General features: G+C 47.9%; 1 protein-coding gene across 2 annotated transcripts in view; it reads right to left on the reverse strand.

Annotated features, from left to right (window-relative positions):
* Positions 1-12,108, reverse strand: part of LOC126535593 (sarcospan-like) — a 343,164-nt gene that overhangs the window by 261,210 nt on the left and 69,846 nt on the right. The gene's annotated exons all lie outside the window — the stretch shown is intronic.

Raw genomic sequence — 12,108 nt, forward strand, 5'->3', positions numbered from 1 at the left:
ATTGGCACTCAGGGGGATAGCCCAAGAAGTAGGTGGATTTTAGAAATCAGTTAGGGCATCAATTCAGACATCTTTTTAATGATAAATAGGCCAAACTGAGTCAATTACATCGTTACGGGGAAGAGAAAAGTTTTTTATTTTTATTTTTATTTTATTTTTATTTATTTATTTTATTGCACCCTCGAAGCGAGGGCGACCGAAGTATTACAGAGGAGAGTGGGTAAGAAACATATACATGAGTACTGAAGGCAGCAAAAAGATGGTTAGTTATTGCAGCAAAATTGATTAGGTAATTGTATCCGGGAGTGATGATGTCTGATAAGACGGAATGAAACTTTGAGTTGTCCTTCATTGCCACAACTGCGCCGGGAAGGTGGTTCCATTCCCGAGAGGTCCTAGGAATAAATGATTCGTGACAGGTTCTGGTGTGGCGTTGAATTATTCCAAGCTTATGGCTATGATCAATGCGAGAGGAAATGCAGGTAGGAGATGGTAGAAGATTATCGCGCAGGTAGGCATTGTGGAAATGTAACTTATGAAATAAAGCAAGGCGAAAGCACCTACGTCGTGATGAGGGAGGAGCAAGCAGCACAAAGTTTTTCATGGAAGCTACGCTTGATGTGCCGCTATAATGTCTATAAATGAAACGCGCAGCATTGTTTTGGTTTAGCTTAAGCGATTGAATAAGGGGGCGGCCCCCTGCTGAATGAGGCGCACTCCACTTTACTCCTAATAATAATAATAATAAATAATAATTTTGTATAAGATTAACTTTAATGATGCAGGAGCGGAAGAAAAATTTCGGCAAAGATAACCTAGCATCAGCACAATGCGTTGGCGGGATAGTTCGTGCGGATCCATAAATACTTTGTTTAGCACAATACAACGGACACAAGAAAGGCGACAATGTAAAACAATGCAAGGGGATCGCTCTAGATGTTTTTTTTCACTGCAAAAACGCACAAACCGGATGTGCCTTTCCGTACAACAGTGAGTGAAAACAACTGTTGGCAGGTTTTGGTTAGCCGCTTTTTGCAAAAACAGTTGAAGCATTTAACTTTTGACGATCCTTACGGCATAAAGGATTCTTTCGATGTTGTTTCCTTTCTGGAAGACAACCATTGAGTAGCCGACTTTTTTTCTGTTGACGCTGAAGATCTTTATTATTCAATACCACACGATGACCTATTTCGCAGTGTGATGATGTGCATCGAAGAAAATGGCGAGGTACCTTTTCGCAATGCGGCCGGGTTGTCCTCGGAAAATTTTGTCCTTTCTCGAATTTTATTTAAGTGCAACTTTTATCTGGTTCGAAAATAAGCTTTTTATTCAGAAAAATGGTGTGTGCATTGGTTCATGTGTGGCGCCTGCTCTTTGTAATATATTTTTATCGTTTGTCGACCGCGCTCTTGAGAGTGCCCCAAACAATGACTCATTTCAAATGTTTAGGTATGTTGACGATTTTCTTGTTGTGATAAAACAGACTAACAACGAATGCTCCGTTACGGTAGCTGACATTTTAGCTCTGTTCAGTGACAATGGCAAAGGTTTAACTTTTACACATGAGCTATCTAGGGACGGTAAACTCCATTTTTTAGATTTGCAGCTGTCCTTACAAGCAGGTCACGCCTGTTGGATGTACTTTCCACGTGCACGTAAGGAGCTTTTACCTTGCGCGTCTGCGCACTCAAAGATCATGAAACGTGGCATTGCTTTGATGTGTTTAGAATCTTCGCTAATGAAATCTTGTCATCACTCTGCGAACCAGAGCTTCATTGCACAGTTAAATAGGCTACAGGCTGCGGGATACCCAAGTGTGGTGGTGGCGTCAGTCTCAGAGGTATTGCTTCAGAAACTGAAAGGGAAGCGGCACAAAAGTAATTGTAGTACACAAAAGAGGCCTGAAGTTGTGCCGTATTGCCATAGAGTGGCTCACAATCTAAAGAATGTCGCCACTAGATACCAAATTCTGGTAGTGTTCTCTGCTCCTCAGAAGCTGTCAATGTTGTGCAGCCGTATTTCTAAAACAAGTAAGAAACAAGATTGTGAAAAGAACCACGCGAAGTTTGTAGATTGCAGCGTCGGTGTGGTTTATAAGATTCCGTTGTCATCTGGCAAAGTGTATGTAGGGCAGTCAGGCCGCTGTTTAACGAGCGCCTTAGAGAACATGAGCGATCCATACCAACAGGCACAGGTTCCCTTTGGCTCAGCATTGTAAGATATGCAAGTGTAAACCCTTGTTTCGTGATACCATGATTTTGAAAAAGAGTCGCGATACCACCACCCGAAAGTTATCGGAAGCATTCCTCATGCAGTCGTTAGGTTCACAGTGCATTAGTGTGCCTTCTTTAAACTTGTGCAGTGCTGAATATGATTTTTTAAATTCTGTCGCATGAGTGCGCTCTTGTGATCGGATGTTGGTGGTTCCTGCACATGGTGCTCACTGCGCATGTTCCTTTAGTTTCTGCTGTCTATAAAGGAGTGACGCAATAAAATGATGTCAGCTGAGAGTAGCGCCTTGTCCTGTCACCTTTCTTGTGTCCGATGTATTGCGCTAAACAAAGTATTTATGGATATAGCCTAGCATGCGGTTAGTATTGTTAATAACGTTATTGATGTGCAACGACCAAGAAAGTGAGGAGGTTATGTGGATGCGTAGGTATATATAGGAAATTACAACTTCTAGAGGAGTATCACTAAGGTAATAGTTCGGCGGAGGAATATTGCTGCGAGTTACACGCATACATTTACATTTAATTGCGTGAACTTGCATTAACCATACGTCACACCAGTTAGACATAGCGTTTATATCATATATTAAGAACGTTTTATCAGATTTGTTCAAGATTTCACGGAGGATAACGAAAAGGTAAATATAAAAACCATCATTGGGTAAATCGTTAAGGTAAATTAAGAAAGGAAGAGGGCCTATAACTGATCCTTGGGGCACACCAGATTCTAAGGGGAAAATGGGGACATGATTATTTGACACAACATAATGTGACTGGTTAAGGAGAAAATGTGCAAGCCATGCGAACAGGTTAGGGTCAAGATTAAGTTTATTACGTTTAAATAAAAGCAATTTATGACACATTTTTCCGAGTCTAGGAGAAATCTAAGAAAACAGTCTGCGAATTATTCTTTGTCGGGAATAAGGTGAAGGCATTGAGTAAAAGAAAGAAGATGAGTTTCGCAAGAGAAGACTTTTCAGAAACCATGTTGTGCTTTAATGACAACGAGTTATTGTCGAAGTGCTTAGCTAAATAAGAGTACAAAATATGTCCAAGGACCTTGTAAGAAATGCTGATGAGTGAAATCGGGTGGTAGTTTAGGGGCACATTTTTGATACTGGACCTGTGAGTGGGACCACTTTCCCGACTTTCCAAACTGCAGGTAGCTGATGGGTATCTAAAGATTGCTGAAATTTTTTTGAAAGCAGAGCAGATGAATAAGCAGTATATTTCAGATATTTCGCGTTTACGAAATCAGCACCAGGACTTCAAAACTTCAGATCTCTAAAAACATTTCCGACCCCCCGGATTCAGTGAAAATAAAATTCATAGGTTGGTAAGTGCAACGCCCAAGAGTTGTAAGCACGGGGTCACTACATGCAACAAAGTTGTTACAGAACACAGAATTAAGGACATAGGGACATACATCACCGGGTACCGGTGAACCACCAAAATCAATCAGCGTTTGCAAGCATTGTGGGCAAAGTGTTTACTTGGAATGCCTTTTTGACAACATTTAAAGCTGCTCTGTAAGTATTGTTCGCCTACTTATAAGCATCTCATTTCAATGCCAGTGCACTTTTATTCGCTATTCGATAGTCGTTTTTTTTCAGTTCGTAAGCCTTTTTAACTTAGAGTTCAACCAGGGTTTTTTTAACCTTGCAGGATATTATAATTGACGGAATAAACTTGTCGGTGAGCTCATGTATTTTATTTTTGAAAACGATCCAATACTCATCAACCGTGTGATCATCAAGTACGCTGAGGAAAGATCAAGAAAATTACCCAGATCAATATTAATAGCGTCGAAATTTGTGCTATCATAGTGGTAATTTTTTTTCGGCAACTCGTTTTAACGCAGAATATAATATTGTCACGTGGTGTTTTATTGGGCGAACTTGTGCCTTCAAAAACAGGCTCCACTCAAAGAACGGCGACAGCGGTGAACACAGTCGGCGATCGTCGAAAATCTGATCAGCGGGTCAAGCGCGTCGGCTTTTATACATAAGTCGTTAAATGTTCCAGAGTAGTCACTGGGACCCGCGTGCCTTCCAAAAAGTTCTATATTATTCGCGTCGCACACACAGGCAATCAGCTTACACAAGGTTGGGTCACAGACAGCGGATGGAAGCATCGATACCATTCCAAAAACTTTCGATGCATGCAGCCGCGCCCTACGCTGTGCGATAACATTTGTTAGGTGGTGAAACGTGTCGCCCGATAAAGACAAGCAAGTACACGTGGCAATACCTACATCGACCCGATACTGCAAACGAAATAAAGAAAAACACCCGTAGCAAAGAGAACAACAAAATAAGGAACTTCGTCAGCGTCCGTAAACTGGTTTAAGACGCACCACGTGGACCACTTCAGATCGTGCGCGGCGCCGCTGTGAATGCGAAATTCTGTCTGGGACGACCTCACAGTCCAGTGCACCAATGCGTCGAATGACCTTGTAGGGTCCGAAATAGCGTCGCAATAGTTTCTCACTGAGTCGTCGTCGGCGTGTCGGGGTCCAAACCCAAACACGGTCGCCGGGCTGGTGCTCGACGAAGCGTCGTCCGAGGTTGTAGTGTCGGCTGTCGAGTTTGTAGTGTAGTTTGTCGCTGCTGTTTCTTGATCCGTAGGCGGGCGAGCTGTTGGGCTTCTTCGGCGCGCTGGAGATAGCTAGCGTCGTCAACATTCTCCTCGTCAGTGACGTGCGGCAGCATGGCATCGAGCGTCGTCGTCTGGTTCCTGCCATAAACCAGCTTAAACGGCGTGATCTGTGTTGTTTCTTGCACCGCCGTGTCGTAAGCGAATGTTACGTACGGCAGGACGGAATTCCCAGGTCTTGTGTTCGACGTCGTCGTACATTGCTAGCATGTCGGCGAGGGTCTTATTCAGGCGCTCCGTAAGACCATTCGTCTGTGGATAGTAGGCAGTTGTCCTCCTGTGCCTTGTCTAACTGTACTGCAGAATGGCTTGAGTGAGCTCCGCTGTAAAGGCCGTTCTTCTGTCGGCGATGAGGACTTCTGTGGAGCCATGTCGCAGCAGGATGTTCTCGACAAAGAATTTCGCCACTTCGGCTGCGCTACCTTTCGGCAGTGCTTTCGTTTCAGCGAAGTGGGTGAGCTAGTCCGTCGCCACGACGATCCACTTATTTCCGGTTGTTGACATCGGAAAGAGTTCCAACAAGTCCTTCTCGATCTGTTAAAATGGTCACCAAGGAGGCTCGATTGGCTGTAGTTATCCCGCTGGCCTTGTCGGTGGTGTCTTGCGTCGCTGACAGTCTCGGCATGTCTTGACGTAACGGGCGACATCGGCGGTCAGGCGTGGCCAATAATACCTGCCCTGTATCTTCAATAGTGTCCGCGAGAATCCGAGGTGTCCAGCGGTCGGTCCAGTGGTAACTCTGGACCTTCTTGTTCTTCCCTCAGGGAACAACAAGAAGGTAGTTAGCGCGGAGTGGTGAGAAGTTCTACTTTACGAGTAGGGTGTTTTGAAGCGAGAACGAAAACAATGCCTTAGAGACAACGTTGGTGTGCCCTTCCAAATATTCGACGAGGTTTTTCAGCTCCGGGTATCTTCGTTGCTGTTCAGCGAAGTCTTCCGAGCCTAATATGCCAAGAAAGGCGTCGTCATCCTCGTTATCTTGCGGCGGCGAGTCAATGGGGGCGCGTGATAGGCAACCGGCCTCAGAGTGTTTCATCCAGACTTGTAGGTTACATTGATATCTTATTCTTGCAGTCTTACGCTTCACCACCCCAGCCGTCTTGATGGGTCCTTGGTAAATTCGCTAGCCAACACAAGGCGTGATGGTCGCTGACGACTTTGAACGGCCTGCTATATAGGTAAGGGCAAAATTTTTTTCTAGCCCAAACGATGGCGCGGCATTCCTTTTCGGTTGTAAGATAATTGCCTTCTGCTTTTGACAACGACCAGCCAGCGTAAGCCATCACGCGTTCAATTCCGTCTTTTCTCCGGACTAGGACGGCACCGAGGCCTAAACTACTGGCGTCAGTGTAGATTTCGTTATCGGCGTGCTCGTCGAAGTTCGCAAGTACTGCGGGCGACTGCATGCGTCGTTTGAGTTCTTCACATGCGTCGGCCTGCGGCGTTTCCCACTTGAACTCGACATAACATTAGTTAGATGTGTCAGCGGTTCAGCAATGCGTGAAAAGGCCTTGACAAAACGCCTGTAGTAGACACAGATGCCAAGGAATCGACGCACTGCCTTCTTGTCGATGGGCTGTGAGAACTTTGCGATGGCAGCAGTCTTCTTCGGGTCTGGGCGGACTCCAGACTTGCTAATGACGTGGCCTAGGAACAGAAGCTCATCGTAAGCGCTTCAGAGTAAGCCCCGATGACTTGATTGCCTCTAGCACTGTCGCGAGCCGCCTAAGGTGACCGTCGAAATTTCCGAGGACGTCATCCAACTAAACAAGACACATCTGCCACATCAATCCTGCTAACATCGTGTCCATGACGCGCTGCAACGTTACAGGCGCCGAGCACAGTGCGAATGGCATGACCTTGAACTCGTAGAGGCCGTCTGGCGTGATGAAGGCGGTCTTTTCGCGATCTCTCTCGTCGACTTCTATTTGCCAGTAGCCAGACTTGAGATCCATCGACGAGAAGTATTTTGCATTGCAGAGCCGATCTAATGCATCGTCTATCCGTGGGAGGGGGTATACATCCTTCATCGTGAGCTTGTTAAGTCGACGATAATCGACGCGGAAACGTAGGATTCCGTCCTTTCTCTTCACCAAGACTACTGGAGATGTCCACGGGCTTTCCGACGGCTGGATGATGTCGTCGCGAAGTATTTCGTCGACTTGTTGCCTAATAGCTTAATGTTCTCGCGTCCAAACTCGGCAAGGGCTCTGGCGGAGTGGTCGAGCGCACTCGTCGGTGATTATGCCATGCTTTGCGATTGGTGTTTGTCGAGTTCTCGATGACGTCGAAAAGCAGCCTTTGTATCGTTGGAGCGGACTTCTGAACGGTTGCTGTTTACTCAGGGGGAGACTGGATTTATGTCGAAGTGCGGTGCGGGAACTATGGTCGTCGGGGTAGATGCGGCAGAATCCGAGATGACAAACGCATTACTGGTTTCCAGAATTTCCTCGATGTACGCGATTGTAGTGCCCTTGTTGATATGTTTGAACTCCTGGCTGAAGTTTGTCAGCAACACTTTAGTTTTTCCTCCGTACAGTCGAGCGATCCCTATTGCGACGCAAATTTCACAGTCTAGCAATAGACGTTGGTCATCCTCGATGACACCTTCTACGTCGGCAGGTGTTTTGGTGACGACGGAAACGACAATGCTGGAGCGGGGTGGGATGCTGACTTGACTTTCAAGCACGCTTAAGGCGAGGTGACTACGAAAGCTCTCGGCGGTATCGCTCGATCTTCAAACAGCGTTATCGACTTCGACTTCAGGTCGATGATTGCGCCGTGTTCATTCAGGAAGTCCATGCCGAGAATGACGTCTCGTGAACACTGTTCGAGGATAACGAAGGCGGCAGGGTAAGTCCGGTCATGAACGGCAATTCTTGCCGTGCAGATTCCAGTCGGCGTGATGAGGTGCCCTCCAGCGGTCCGAATTTGAGGGCCTTCCCATGCACTCTTCACTTTCTGCAACTGGGCGGCGATGGATCCACTCATGACGGAGTAATCGGCTCCTGTGTCTACTAAGGCGGGGACTGCGTGGCCGTCGAGAAGCACGTCGAGGTCGGTGGTTCTCTGTCTTGCGTTACAGTTATGTCTTGGCGTCGGATCACGGCTGCGTCGCGTTGACCTGTCGCTCGTACGTGGCGTCGTCAGGTCGTCTTTCGCCGGCGTATTCTTTGCTTCCAAACTTCGTCGGGACGACGCCGTGTCATTATGTCGTAGAGGTAGTTTCTTCGGCGTCTTCGTCGGCGGCGGAGGATCTTCGTCAGTTCAACCAACACCAACCGCACCTCCATCGGTTGCTGCTTTTAGTTTTGCGGATATAGGCTCGCAGACCAGCCTTGGGCTGGGCCAGTGTATGGTTGGCACTGCGGCGACGAGTAGCGGCCTTGTGACGGCGAACGGGACTGTTGTCGAGGGCTCCACTGAGTGGTAGAGAGGTAGTGGGCGATATCTCGAGGTCGTTCGCCAATCTATGGTCGCGACGCATTAACGGTGAAACCTCGCAGTCCCATCTCCCGGTATGGGCATCGGCGGCACACATTGCCGGCATTTCCGCAGTGATAGCACAGTGGGTGGTCCCTCTGCTACCAGAGCCAGGTGGTCGTTTTAAGACTCAAGTGGTCGCTTAAGCCCGATAAGCACGAAACATTGGTAGCTATGTCAGTATGAGAGCATAGGATTAAGTAAAGGAGCTTAGCAGCGCTGTCTGAGATTCTAATTCGTTCCAATACTAATTTTGTTAGGGAAAACACATAGATCAAGAACGTCTTTGTGAAGAAAATGGATAAACGTGTGGAGTATGAGTAGTCCAGCATATGTTGGGGAAGTTGAAATCACCAAATAAATCCCTGTTTAGAAACTTTATACCACAGCGTGCTATTCCATCTGTCAGCCCCCTTCTTGAATTTGCACTTCCAAAAAAATAATGGGGTTTGAAGGATGCCGCAGAGTAAGGGTGTTAAGGCGATCATGAAAGTGGATGCGTAAGATGGAGTGCGGCAGCGAACAACGATAGTAATTTTACGGCAACCGATATCAGTGCAAGCGCACACAAGTTCCAGGTTACAGTGAATGTGGATTCGATGACATTGCAGGAGCTTTGCAATAGCGAGTAGTACGCCTCCGGCTTTGCGAGCAGAGCGATCGCAGCGGAAAATACAGAATCTAGACAAGTAAAAAATTTCGCAATGTTGCACATGAGGTTGTAGCCACGATTCCGTTATTGCAGTAATACCAGCATCACAGCTATCGATGAAAAATTCAAGTTCCTCGCGCTTGGGAAACACACTTCTAGCATTAGCAACAAGCACGGAGGTTTGTGTTGTGAAAGATACGCCATTGTCCCTCGCGCATTGCTATGTAGTAGGGTGATCACGCAGATTCTCAGGTACGCTTGCGTGATTTAAAACGCGAATTTTAACTCGCTTAACGCCGTCACTTGTTGGATCATACATGAAACACTGCTTATCAATGAAATGGTCGTTAAAACGTAGTTCAAATGAGGGGAAATTAGGCTGGCTTTTGCCAAATTCGAGAAGCTTTCTTCTAGCGAGCCTTGTCGCAGGCGAGATGTCCTCAGATACTGGAATGTAGCGGGTAGCAGAGTGACGGAGACGATCCAAGAGCACGTACCGCACTGTTTTGTTTCAGGGACAGCGAACTATATATATAGGCTGCTTGCCTATGACGTAACGTAAAAAGAACGAATCATGTTTGACACGTGTGGCACAGCACTTCATATCACTTCTCCCTTTCTTTTAAAACTGCAGTCTTTGCACGGGTTTTCGATGTCGGGTAGACCTCCGTAAGACCAGCGGACTTGGGGGACAGAGAGCCTCTTCGGCTGGGAGGGACGTTGGAGGTGTTGTCGAATGAACAGGCGCAGCGCCAGTTGGTTCTGGAGTGGCCAGGCTGCACCGGCCTTCTGGCGGTGACGTGGGCCGATTCTTGTTGTCCGGGCTGGGTTGAAGCGAGTCGGGAGCCTCCGCTTTTGGGGTCACGGGTAACACAGGCACGCGACGGAAAATTTGGTCGAAGTGACGTCTGGCAAGGCCATCGGGAGTGTCGACCGTTACAAGGCGTGAACCCTCTATGCTCTTGACGATGCCTGGACGCCAACGCTTCCCTTGGCCAAAGTTGCGCACCCACACCTGGTCGCCGGACTGGAATCAGGGAGGCTGCGAGTAACTTCGAGGTAGAGAAGGCACGCAAGTATCCAAGCGCGAACGAATTTGGTAGTTCAGCAGCATCTCTGAAGGAGACTTGCCGCACGGTAGTGGGGTACGTCGATAGCCTAGGAGCACTCGCGCTAGTTTTGTTTCGAGATCGTTCACCATCGAGTGCTTAAGAAGGCCATCCTTTTTTGTGCGGACCGCACGCTCTGCCAGACCATTAGATTGTGGGTGGTACGGCGCACTACGTAGATGAGTTATGTTGTTGACAGTCATGAACTGGGAAAACTGCTGACTTGCAAACTGAGGCCCGTTATCTGATACAACTGCTTGCGGCAAGCCAAAACGCGCAAGCAATTCTCGAAGCCTCGCGATTGTGACTTCGGTTGTCGCCGACTTGACGGGAAGTGCCTCAATCCATTTAGTATGCGAGTCGACGACTATCAACAACATGCGTCCCTCTATCGGTCCGGCATAATCAATGACCTTGACCATTTGGTTCCCGTTTCTGGCCAACAGATAGGAACCTCTCGATGGGGCATTGGCTGAGCTTGTACACATCAGATGCACGAACGTTCAAGGCTTTCAATCTCACCATCCAATCCAGGCCACCAGAACAGCGTCCGAGCCAGTCTTTTCATCGCAGATGCACCCTGGTGTGACCGATGTAGCTCGGCGAGCATGGAGACTCGCGCTTTGCGGGGTACGACGATGCGATGACACCAGTAGAGCAGGCCTTCTACACTTGACAGCTCCAGTCTTCTGCAAAAGTAAGGCTGAAGGTGATTGTGACACGGTGACAAGCGTTTAGGCCATCCATTCAGTACAAAGTGCTGCACAACGCTAAGGTTTTCATCTCCGTTCGTCAGCGCCCGTATAGCATCCGCTGGCACGAACGAGCTGTCAAGGGTCTCTGAAGACAACACGTATTCTGGTAAGGTGCCCGATCGACAAACGTCTGTTATCGGCACGGGCAAGCGGCTGAGTGCGCCCGCGTTGGCGTTTCCCTTGCCGGCCTTGTACTCTATGCGGTAGCTATATGGGCTGAATACGTGCCGACGCCACTGGGGGCACAGGTCGATCTTCTCGTAGAAGTCCCACTAGTGGTTGGTGGTCCGTGACCAATAAAACCTTGCGGCCCAGCAGGTAGTCTCGAAACTTTGTTACTCCGAATACCAGTGCGAGTGCTTCCTTCTAGAGCTGAGAATAATTCTTTTCGGCATGTGTTAACGTGCATGAACGGAAGGGAATGGGCTTATCCAATTTTCCAATTCGGTGCGAGATTACGGCACCTAAACCCGAAGGTGACGCATCGCATTCCAAGCGCACTGGTTGGTTGGGATCGAAATACGTCAGAACAGGCGAACTCAGAAGTGTTTGTTTAGCCTTGAGATATGAATTTTCCTGCGCCGTTCTCCAGTGCCATTTATGCTCTTGTTCAAGCAGGAGATACAGCGGGGCAGCATCGTTGACATGTGTGGCAAGAACCGCAGTGACAATAAGTCAACAGACCCAAAAACGAGCGCAGTTCGCTCACATTCGTAGGCCGTGGCGAGTCGCGTATTGCTGCTAGGTTCTTCTCAAGCGGATGCAAGCCGTTTTTGTCAATGCGATGGCCCAGGTAGAAGATTGAGTCCTTGCGAAAATGGCATTTTTCGGCCTTCAGCTTGATACCATTTCCGTGAAGCCTGCGCAAAACGTCCCGAAGCACAGCCATTATCGTCTAGACGTTCCGCTATCAATACATCGTCCAAATACACGTGCACGGCTGGAAGACCGGCCAGGACCGTTTCCATGCGCCGCTGAAAAATCGCGGGAGCCGAGGCAACTCCAAACGGAAGACGGTTATAGCAGAACAACCCCTTGTGAGTGTTTATCACGGCCAACTTCCTCGCCTCCTCATCCAATGGAAGTTGGTTATATGCATCCTTAAGGTCCAGTGTTGTGAAAAATGATCCCCCACGTATCGACCTGAAAATGTATTCAATGTTTGGTAAAGGGTACTGCTCAGTTATGCACGCCGCATTGATTGTGGTTTTGAAATCGCCGCA

The sequence above is a fragment of the Dermacentor andersoni genome, chromosome 7, assembly GCF_023375885.2.
Source record: "Dermacentor andersoni chromosome 7, qqDerAnde1_hic_scaffold, whole genome shotgun sequence".
Classification (NCBI taxonomy): Eukaryota; Metazoa; Arthropoda; class Arachnida; order Ixodida; family Ixodidae; genus Dermacentor; species Dermacentor andersoni.